General features: G+C 33.9%; 1 long non-coding RNA gene across 1 annotated transcript; it reads left to right on the forward strand.

Moving 5' to 3' along the window:
* Positions 1–2,388: 2,388 nt before the first annotated feature.
* Positions 2,389–11,587, forward strand: LOC134731398 (uncharacterized). The gene is made up of 3 exons (XR_010113616.1): positions 2,389–2,453; positions 3,776–3,907; positions 11,515–11,587. It is a non-coding gene; the product is annotated as an uncharacterized lncRNA (long non-coding RNA).
* Positions 11,588–12,427: the final 840 nt, after the last annotated feature.

Here is a 12,427-nt window from a genome sequence, read left to right on the forward strand (position 1 = left end):
TAAAGGTTAAAAACAAAACAGAAAGCCAGCCTATATTCTTAGCACTCTAAGACTGGAGAGCCTAGGAGGATGAAGCATGATGAAGATGATACATGGAGGAGAGTGGGCTCGAGCGGTATGTTAGTTCTAAAAAATCTAGGTCAGGTTCATTGTGAGAGTAACTAAGTGAGAAATATAAATCAGACAAAGTGTATTTGCCTGGAAATAGCTAATATGGAGAGAGCAAAAACACTGGATAAATAGAGGGGGCAAAAACATTGTTCTTGCTCACAGTAATGGCTCAGCAGCTTTCTAGCACACTAAAACTAGCTGTAATCACACATTTTCGTTTGCTACTCTCTATCACCCTGATGGCCAATTTATCCACAGTAGCATATTTACAGGCCTGTTTATGGAATTGAAATTCTTCACCAGAGCTGATGCTACATTGCCTGGGAGCACTATAGGATTTAATTGAACCAGCATGAAAGAACTGATGAATGGCTTTGCTCGCAATGAAGGAAGAGGCGCAGGGCAGAATTTCAATGGAAGATTTTAGCCAATACTTAGTGGCTGGGATACAAAATTGCTGACTATTGAAGTGTTATCCTCTCTCTTTCTCTCAAGCTTACATGTGCCTAATTATTATTTTCTTCGTCACATCCCCTTGTTTTTCTTTCTATTATGTTTACTGTGCCATCCACCCTCCGCTCAAGTAGATGTAGCGTGACCAAATCAGATATGATTGCAAACGTCAGCCTTTTTACTTTATCATGTCTCACTAAAATATCCCAAAGCGATAGCATTTTCAGATTCCTGCCACTCATGGAGTTATTGAGATGGAACATTGTAAATCAGCTGTAACCAAATTATGTATACCATAGGACCGCACAAAGGTACACAATGCATCTTTTTTATGCCGATTTCCTTTAGCTGTTTGCTTATTTAAATTCTTTATCCTTTCTCCTCCCTTATGTGGTTTTCCGTTTTAAATATTTCCTAATTCCTTAGATTTTTCCCTTGTTACTCATCCTCATGGTCACAGTCTCCATCTCCTATCCTGATGTTGTTGCTTTTGTTTTGTTTCTCTGGGAGATTACAACAAATCCCATAAAAGACATCTTTGTACAAAGCATTTCCTTTACATTGACAATTTTTCAAACATTTGTTTCTAGTCTTGGGATTTCAAAGTTTTATCAACTTTCTGTTTTTTCATTTTGTTTTGTCTCTTTTTCCTATTTGAAGGGATCGTTTTGGTTTGTTACTATATAATAAAAGCAACCTAGGAGTTTTATTTGTGTGTATGTGTGTGTGTGTGCGTGTGTGTGTGTGTTTCTTTAATGTTTTAATAGTGCTGCTTCTGACCTTTCCTTCTTAGATATTACTGGATGTTAAAAAGTGATTAGTGGAAATTATATATCTCACTTAATTTGGTGAGCTACATAACTAATTCATATTTATTTGTTTTCTCTATCATCTTACCAAAAGCAGGAATAATTTGTCATTCATACGTTTTCCTTTTCCACTGGATATTGTTTTTTTCACTGTCTTTCTACTTTGATCTTCTTTCTTCCTTTCCTAGTCTCCACATTTCAGCTATAAAATTTTGATTTTTCTTTGATTTAATGCTTCTAGCACTTAGTCTTTTGAAAAATTTTCACTCCATTCCACCTTGTTTACCTGCTGCTTTGGACATGCCTTCAAATTTGTCCTCGTTAAGTACTGATCTCTCTCTCTCTCTCAATATCTTCTCTTATCTGAATGTTTTTTGGTCAGTTATGGTTTAGGTCAATCCCTTGACCTTTATATTTGTCTATCACCAGTTATTTCTTCTGGCTTCCCTGATATTTCATTTGTCTGCCTATATTAGACTTCACAAATTACTACCCTAACTTTTATGCAGCAGTCCTTATTCCCCAGTCATTCACATCTTAATTTCTGTGTTCAGAACACAGATATTCAGTCAAAACGTATTTACCGGTGGAAATATCCTCTGGCCATTTATTTGGCTCAACGGACTCATATGGCCATTTCCTCTTCCACAGTTGTAAAGACATTCGCCTAATTTCTGGCCAGCTATAGAAGTAGTGGTAAGGATAATGTAAAATATCTTTTCTTTTTGTCTTGGAAATTATGAAACTACTTCTGAAGATTGTATTATCTAGTACTCAGAAACTTACTTTGTACATAACTGGGGGTGGGGGCGTGTTGCTCATAAGTTATCTGATTCTTCACTGCACAATTGGTTTTCCACCTTCTTACAATTTCCTTTACTTCTTCCTTTTTGTTCTAGGAATGAACCAGAATATGAAGGATGAAAAGCATCAGAGAGAAACACTTCTTCAAATCTCTGCTTGAACAAGACTAAGTGTTCTTGTTTTTCTTTAATAGAAACACATCCTGAAAAAAAAAAAAGAGAAAGTAAAGTGTGTTTTAACTAAACAAGGAAATATTAAAGATCACACAGGCAGCAGGTGAGCAAAATATGTAAGAGTTCTAACATGGAAAAAACTGAGGAAAAAATGTCGTGCTGATTGAATATGGACAATACTTTCTCTTTATTGTTTTGTCCTACCCAAACTTGCATGCTTTTTCTGTAATTAATTGAATTTTAATTTTTGGACTTAATTCCTAGTAAAGTTAAGTCAGTGCATACGCTTCCTTCTGAATCTTACTGCTATTAAGAAAATTGTGTGGAATACCTAAAATACCCATCAAAATAGAATAGTCAGCACCACAATAACAAAAGTAATAAACTGGCCTTGCCTTAACTTATAAGTCCCCCATCCGTGCATGCGTGTGTGTTTGTGCATATGTGTGTGTGTGTGTGTGTGTGTGTGTACACAAAGGGATAAGAAAGAACTGGCAAAGATAAGCCAAAGAAATATTTTTTGAATGAAAGATGAACTTTCACGAGAATTTTGGGAAGGATAGAGAAATACAAAGCACCAAATTCAAGGGGATTTTGAAGGAGAGAGCAAGGACAGCTAGATGAAGTAAATAAAGCAAATTTCAGTTAAATGGAATGGGTGAGTTCAGGGGAAAAACAGTACATATGGCCAAGAAATATTCCCCAAGGTGTGATGATAGAGAACCAGGTCACCTCTAATTAAGTGGAGTTACTATAGGTGAGAGGAAACTATTAAAGGCACTGTGCTAGTTTGGACATTTTATATGTCATTAAATAATTCAATTCAATAAACATTCCATGAATATCTGTCAGAAACTCTACTAGACAAGGGTGCAAGTTAAAATGAAGCATGTTTTCTATGCTTGAGGATTTTATAGCTTACTTTGTGGAGATAAGACATGTATACAGATAGTTAAGACATGGCATATTTTGACAAATTCTATATTGCTGATAAAGTATAACGATTAGTTTTTTTTTGCTAAGATAGAGAATGAAACTTAAAATATGAAATTGAATGTCAGTCGCCCTTCAAGGATGGGTTACATATTGATACTGGAGATGAAAGGAAGAGTATTCTAACAGGTTAATATAGCTCACAAAACAAGTCTCAACAAATTCAAAAAAGTAGAAATTATATCAAATAATTGGCCCATCAATGATGGGTTACATATTGATATTGCATATTAAAGGGGAATATTCCAAGTTAAAGTTATATAGTCATGACATAAGTGGCCAAGACCTAAGTGGAAGAATAACAGTGCTTAATTGTGAAAATGTAAGTGAAGAGTTTGTTGCAATTATGCAGACATGATAGAGGAAGGTGATTCAGACTAGATTATGATCTGTTACATATTTTATTTTATTCTGTTTGCCATAAAAATCCAGGAAACATTTTTCATCCAGCATCTGACTAGAATCATGGTTATGCCTTAAGAAATTAACTTAGCAACAGAGGAGAAGACAAGCTATATGTAGAAGAAGATTAACGACAGGTTGATACAATCACCCAAACAAGAGGTAAGAAGAACAACAATAATATTAAAAATTGAAAGAAAGAGTTTTAGAGAATGTGGAGCTGATAATTAAACATATAGAGGGAGTAAGAGGAAGAGAAAGTAACTCAATGTCTCTAAGATTGAATGGCTGAAAAGATGTAGTTTTCACTATTAGAAATACAGACATAAAGGAGAAAGAATGTGTGGCTGGGATACAGTATATAATGAGATATTTCAATACATCTATAATTAATGTCGGATATTCCGAAGGTCTCATTTAAACAAAATTATCTACTTGAAACCACTTAATTATTGTAATTTTTGTTTTGAATTTGATACCATATAAAGACCAATAAACATATGATGCAGTTGGCAAAAGTCTGGCCAATTTAACAGGTTAATATAGGTTACAAAGCAAGTCTCAACAAATTCAGAAAAGTAGAAATCATATCAAATAATTTTCTGACCGCAGTGGACTAGAAATCAGTAACAAGAAGAAACTCAGAAAATACCCAAGCACTTGGAAATTAAACAACATGCTCCTGAATGACCAATGGCCAATGAAGAAATTAAGAGGGAAATTAAAAAAAAATTCTTGAAACAAATGAAAAAGGAAATGCAACATACTAAAATCTATATGATACAGCAAAAGCTGTACTAACAGGGAAGTTTATAGCAATAAATGCCCATATCAAAAACAGAAGGACTTCAAATAAACAACAATGTAACAATGCACCTCAGAGAATTAGAAAAACAAGAAAAAACCAAACCCCAAATTAGTAAAAGGAAAGAAAGAATAAAAATTTGAGGAGAGATAAATGAAATTGAAACTAAAAAGAAATACAGAAGGGATAAAAAATGAAAAGTTGTTTTTATGAAAAAATAAAATCAACAAACCTGTAGCTAGACTAGTAATAAAAAAAGAGAGAAGGCCCAAAAAAGTAAATGTGGAAAAGAAGAAGGAGATATAATAACTGAAACCACAGAAATACAAAGAATCATTGGAAACTATTATGAACAACTATGTGTGAAAAAATTTAAAAACCTAGAAAGAATGGACAAACTCCTGAATGCATACCTACCAACCTGCCAAGATGGAACTATGAAGAAATTAAAAAAAAAAAAACCTCAACAAATCAGTAAGAGTAACGAGATTGAAACCATAATAAAAAGTCTCCCATCATGAAGCGCTGTTGAATGTTGTCGAAGGCCTTTTCTGCATCTATTGAGATAATCATGTGGTTTTTGTCATTGGTTCTGTTTATGTGATGGATTACATTTATTGATTTGCGTATGTTAAACCAGCCTTGCATCCCAGGGATAGAGCTGACTTGATCATGGTGGAAAAGCTTTTTGATGTGCTGCTGGATTCAGTTTGCCAGTATTTTATTGAGGATTTTCGCATCGATGTTCATCAGGGATATTGGCCTAAAATTTTCTTCTTCTTTTTTTTTTTTTGTTGTGTATCTGCCAGGTTTTTGGTATCAGGATGATGCTGGCCTCATAAAATGAGTTAGGGAGGATTCCTATTGTTTGAAATAGTTTCAGAAGGAATGGTACCAGGTCCTCCTTCTACCTCTGGTGGAATTCGGCTGTGAATCCATCTGGTCCTGGACTTTTTTTGGTTGGTAGGCTATTAATTACTGCCTGAATTTCAGAACCTATTATTGGTCTATTCAGGGATTCGACTTCTTCGTGATTTAGTCTTGGGAGGGTGTCCAGGAACTTAATGATTTCTTCTAGATTTTCTAGTTTGTTTGCATAGAGATGTTTATAGTATTCTCTGATGGTAGTTTGTATTTCTGTGGAATCGGTGGTGATATCCCCTTTATCATTTTTTATTGCCTCTTATTGATTCTTCTCTCTTTTCTTCTTTATTAGTCTGGCTGGTGGTCTACCTATTTTGTTTTTCTTTTCAAAAAACCAGCTCCTGAATTCATTAATTTTTGAAGGGTTTTTGTGACTCTATCTATCTCTTTCAGTTCTGCTCTGATCTTAGTTATTTCTTGCCTTCTGCTAGCTTTTGAATTTGTTTGCTCTTGCTTCTCTAATTCTCTTAATTGTGATGTTAGGGTGTCGATTTTAGATCTTTTCTGCTTTCTCTTGTGGGCATTTAGTGCTATAAATGTGCTATAAATTTAAAGCAGTGGTACACACTGCTTTAAATGTGCCCCAGAGATTCTAGTATGTTGTGTCTTTGTTCTCATTGGTTTCAAAGAACGTCTTTATTTATGACTTCATTTCATTATTTACCCAGTAGTCATTCAGGAGCAGGTTGTTCAGTTTCCATGTAGGTGTGTGGTTTTGAGTGAGTCTGTTAATCGTGAGATCTAATTTGATTGCACGGTGATCTGTGGTCTGAGAAACAGTTTGTTATGATTTCTCTTCTTTTGCATTTGCTGAGGAGTGTTTTACTCCCAATTAGGTGGTCAGTTTTAGAATAAGTGTGATGTGGTGCTGAGAAAAATGTATACTCTGTTGGTTTGGGATGAGAGTTTTGTAGATATCCATTAGGTCTGCTTGGTCCAGAGCTGAGTTCAAGTTCTGGATATCCTTGTTCATTTTCTGTCTCGTTGATCTGTCTAATATTGAGAGTGGAATTTTGAAGTCTCCCACTATTATTGTGTGAGAGTCTAAGTCGCTTTGTAGGTCTCTAAGAACTTGCTTTATGACTCTGGGTGCCCATCAATGATAGACTGGATAAAGAAAATGTGACACATATACACCATGGAATACTATGCAGTTGTAAAAAAAAGGATGAGTTCATGTCCTCTGCTGGGTCATCAATGAACCTGGAAACCATCATTCTCACCAAACTAACACAATAGCAGAAAACCAAGCACCAGATATTCTCACTCATAAGTGGAAGTCGAACAATGAGAACACATGGACACAGGGAGGGGAACATCACACACTGGGGCTTGTTGGGGAGTGGGCTGCTGGGGGAGGGATAGCATTAGGAGAAATAATTAATGTAGATGATGGGTTGATGGGTGTGGCAAACCACCGTGGCACATGTATACCTATGTAACAAACCATGTTCTGCACATGTACCCCAGAACTTAAAGTATAATAAAAAAAAGTCTCCCATCAAAGAAAGGCCCAGAGCCTAATGGCTTTATCAATGAATTCCATCAAATATTTGAGAAGAAATAATACCAATTCAACAACTAAAGATGAAGGAATATTTCAAACTCATTCTATGACACCAGCATCACCCTGTTACAAAAACTAACAAGGACACAACCAAAAAACGAAAACTATAGGCCAACATCACTGATGAACATAGATGCAAAAATACTAGCAACAAAATACTAGCAAACTGAATTCAACAACACATTTAAAAGATCATTCATTATGATCAAGTGGGATTCATCCCAGAGGTCCAAGATAGATTTAATATATGCAAATCAATAAACATGATGCATCACATTAACAGAGCTAAGAACAAACACCATATGATTATTTCAATGGATTCTGAAAACGCATTTGATAATATTTAACATTTGTTTATGATGAAAACCTTATCAAACTGGGTATAGAAGGAAATATCTCAAAATAATAAAGGCCATGCATGTCAAACTCACAGCTAACGTCATACTGAACAACGACCAATTGAAATCCTTTTCCCTAAGATGTGGAACAAATATATCCACTATCACAGTTTGTATTCAGCATATTACTAGAAGTCCTGGCCAGATCAATTAGGCAAGGGAAATTAACATAAGCGACATCCAAATTGGAAAGAAAAAGGTCAAATTAGGTTTGTTCACAAATGACATGATGTTATATGTAGAAGCTCCACCAAAAAACAGAACTGTTTTAATAAACGTATTCAGTAAAGTCACCAGGTACAAAATAAACATACAAAAATCAGTAGAATTTATGTATGCCAACAGCAAACAATCTGTAAAATAATTCAAGAATGTAATCCCATTTACAGTAACTACAAAGAACATAAAATACCTAGGAATCAATTTAACCAAAGAATTAAAAGATCTATACAAGGAAAACTATGAAACAATGATGAAAGAAATTGAAGAGGACACAGAAAAAATATAAATATAATACATAGTCATTGATTGGAGGAACTAATATTGTTAAAATGGCAATACTACCCAAAGTGATCTTAGATTCAATGCAATTTCTATCAAACGCCAGACATTCTTCACAAAAATAGAAAAACAACAATTAAAAAAAAATATGGGACCACAAAAAAAACCCAAATAGACAAAGCAATCCTGAGCAAAAAGAACAAAGCTAGAGACATCACATTATCTGATCTCAAAATATACTACAAAACTGTATTAATCAAAACAGCATGGTGCTGGCATGAAAACAGACACATAGATTAATGGAACACAGAACCCAGAAACAAATCCATGGATTTATAGCCCACACACTTTTGATAAAGGCACCAAGAATATACAATGGGGAAGACAGTCATATGAAGAAAAAGGAATCTAGGCTCCTATCCATCACCATATAAAAAATTCAAATCAAAATGATTTAAAGAATTAAATCTAAGACCTGAAACAACTGAAAGAAAATATTGGGAAAATGATCCAGGACATTTGTCTGGGAAAAGATTTTTAAAGTAAGTCCTCAAAAGCAAAGACACAAAGCAAAGCTAGATATCAGGCTAAAAAGCTTCTGCACAGCAAAGGAAATAATCAACAAAGTGAAGATACAACCCACAGAATGGAAGAAAATGTTTGCAAAATATTCATCTGACAAGGGATTAATAATCAGAATGTATAAAGAGCTCAAACAACTCAATAGCAAAAACGAACAAATAATCTAGTTAAAAGTAGGCAAAAGATTGGACTAGATATTTTTCAAATGAAAACATACAAATGGCCAATGGGTATATTAAAAAAGGCTCAAAATCACTAATTAGCAGAGAAATGTAAATTAAAAAGAATGAGACATCATCTCTCCCCAATTAAAACGGCATTCCCATGTTTATTGCAGTACTGTTCATGATAGCCAAGAAATTAATGTTACCACCAACATTAAGAATTTATGTGAAAAATAAATGCTCCCTAATTGGTAATTGACTTTTCAAATGTTAAAAATTTGGGGGGAGGGCGGGATTAGGAGAGGAGAGCATCAGGAAAAGTAGCTAATGCATGCCGAGCTTAATACCTACGTGATGGGTTGATAGATGCAGCAAATCACCATTACCCACATTTACCTATGTAACAAACCTGCACGTTCTGCACATGTACCCTGGAACTTAAAATTTAAAAAAAAAATAAAAAATTAAGAAAATATGCTAGAGAACAAGTTTAAAATATTTGTAAAAAGAAAATACAAATATATCTTCTATAGGAAGCAAATAATTTCATAACAATTTTAAAAACCTAGATAATTAAACTGAAGTATTTTAAAGTAGAATTTGACAAACAATTGCTTCAACTTAATATTTTATTTACATATATATAAATTTTGGCTATGTGGTTCCTAGGAATAATGTATTTTCCAAGTCCAGTTCATTTCATTCATTAGAGAGAATACTCTGCATAGTATCTTTATATAAATTATGTATTGTTACATAAGACCTTATGTAAGAATACATATGTATTCTTACATATACACTTACATATGTAAGTTCAAAGAATTTTCTTTTCTTGGAAGGAAGTGGATATATTTTCACAAATACAGAAGGTACACAAAATAAAAAGTTGTTTCATTCATAGAGGTCTACTCAGAAAATCATGGATGTGTTGGGACTCCATTCAAATCATGCTTATGAAGTAACATAAGACCATTTTTTAAAGATCAGAGAAAAATCTGAAAAACCTTTCAGCATTTCTCAACGAAACAGCATATACCAAGTGATGTGACAAATTGAAATACTTAATTAAATTTTCCTTATGCATTTGTTTGGAATGTACGAGTGAGAAGAAACATTTGCAATAGTCTGTGGGCTGAATTTTCTCACATTTGTATTTCACATCTTTTATGCAGGCCTCCACATGAAACAAAGTGCTTTCTTGTGATTAAGCAATATAGTAGTTTGGAAAATATGTATCTCATCAAGATTCAGTCTTTAAAGGGAAAACCCAAAGGGACAATGTCTTGAATAGAAGAGCTCCCAACATATATACATATATATAAATATATATTTAATAAATATATTAAATATTTATTAAATAGGGAAGATGGTCATATGAAGAAAAAGGAATTTAGGCTCCTATCCATCACCATATAAAAATTCAAATCAAAATGATTTAAAGAATTAAATCTAAGACCTGAAACAACTGAAAGAAAATTTTGGGAAAATGATCCAGGACATTTGTCTGGGAAAAGATTTTTTACAGTAAGTCCTCAAAAGCAAAGACACAAAGCAAAGCTAGATATCAGGCTAAAAAGCTTCTGCACAGCAAAGGAAATAGTCAACAAAGTGAAGATACAACTCACAGAATGGAAGAAAATGTTTGCAAAATATTCATCTGACAAGGGATTAATAATCAGAATATAGTAGAATATTTTAGAGTTGCTTGCTAGTAATCAATACATATATATAAAATATGTATACATACATATATATACACACATACGTATACATATACATATATATACATATATATACAATACATATATACACATATATACATACATATAAAATCTATATATATAAAATATACACAGAAAACACTTTTACTTGAGTGCCATCTTTGTCCTTATTAGGATATAGAAACTAAAAGCCAGGCCAGGCATTGACATATGGACCAAGATATGCAAAGGACTAAGACAGTATCTCTCTCTTACAGTGTGGAAAACTGTCTAGAAAAGTAGACTGCCTCTAAGAGTAGTGAGAGTTTGCTTTAATTTGGCCTGCGCTCTGAAATCCTAGAGTTTAAGTCGCCTGGAGGCCCAGAAATGACTCCAGGTGGTAAAGGAACAAGGGGCAAACTCTCTCAAATCCTTCCCTCTTTCAATAAGAGAAATTCCAGTTTTCACTCTTTTCTATTTTTGGTTTCTCTAAAGATTTTTTTGAAGAAAGGCTTCAAATTTTTTTTTCTGAGAGGACTTGTTTAAACAGCATGATGTCATGAAACTCAATCATATATATTAAAATGTAAAGAGCTAATATTTTCTAACTTCTTTACCTTTCACATAACTGGGACTATAAATTCTTTGGATAGACTAATGAGATTGAAGGGTAGAGTAATTTCTGATATCCTTGCACTATACTTTAAAAATGTTTCTAATTTTGTATAAAAGAATAAAATTCGTTAATTTATAGGGCTTTTTTCCCTTGAAAGATGAAAATTATTTTCAGAATTATAGAAATAAACCTAGGTCACTCAATATTTGTGACTTTGCTAAAAAGTAAGCAAAGGAATCTTGTCAGTTTTTACTGTGAGAACACTTCTTAGCTCCTCTTTGTCAATTACAGTTTTTCCTTTGTCTGTTGATATGGTTTGGCTCTGCGTCCCCACCCAAATCTCATGCTGAATTGTAATCCCCAGTGTTGGGAGAGGGACCTGGTGGGAGATGACGGGATCGTGGGGGCAGACTTCCCCGTTTCTGTTCTCGTGATAGTGAGTGTTCTCACAAGATCTAGTTGTTTGAAAGTGTGTAGCACATCTCCATTCACTTGCTGTCTCTCCTGCCCAGCCATGATAAGACGTGTTTGCTTTCTCTTCACCTTCCACCATGATTGTAAGTTTCCTGAGGCCTCCCAGCCATGCTTCCTGTACAGCCTGAGAAACTGTGAGTCAATTAAACCTCTTTTCTTCATAAATTACCCAGTCCTAGGAAGTTTTTTTATAGCAGTGTGAGAATGGACTAAGAAACCTATCTTGATTTGCTTCTTCCCTAAATAAGCGTTTCTGGCAACCTGTGGCCAAGTACCACAAAAATATAAACCAGAAAAAATATCTGGTCCTGTGAATACAGACTAAGAAAACAGATTTGGAAATATGAAGCATAGAAGTTTTAGGGAGCATAAAGGGTCACGATGTCTTACCCATTATCTATTTCATTTGTTAGGCAAAGTTACATAGTTTTATATATATATATATATATATATGTTTTATATATATATTTTATATATATTTATATATATATTTTATATATATATTTATATATATATATGATGTACAACAGGCTGTTTTGGTACACATATACATAGTGAAATGATTACTACAGTTAACAAATTAACCTGTTAATCACTTTCTATAGTTACCTGTGTGTGTGTGTGTGTGTGTGTGTCAGTGGTAAGAGCATCTAAGATATACTCTCAGCAACTTTTCAGTATACAATATTAACTCTAGTGATCATGTTGTATATTAGATCTCTAGACTTATTCATTCAAATAACTGCAAATTTGTACCCACTTTTCATTTTCTTCCCCTCCCTGTCCCTAGTAGCCAAATTTCTACCCTTTGTTTTTATGCATTTGATTTTTTTTGGGTTGTACAAATATGTGAGATCACATAGGATTTGTTTCCTTGTGTCTGGCTTATTTCACCTAGTGTAACATCTTCCAAGTTTATCTACGTTGTCACGAATGGTGACATCTCCTTAC

Source organism: Symphalangus syndactylus, chromosome 9 (assembly GCF_028878055.3).
Source record: "Symphalangus syndactylus isolate Jambi chromosome 9, NHGRI_mSymSyn1-v2.1_pri, whole genome shotgun sequence".
NCBI classification, from domain to species: Eukaryota; Metazoa; Chordata; class Mammalia; order Primates; family Hylobatidae; genus Symphalangus; species Symphalangus syndactylus.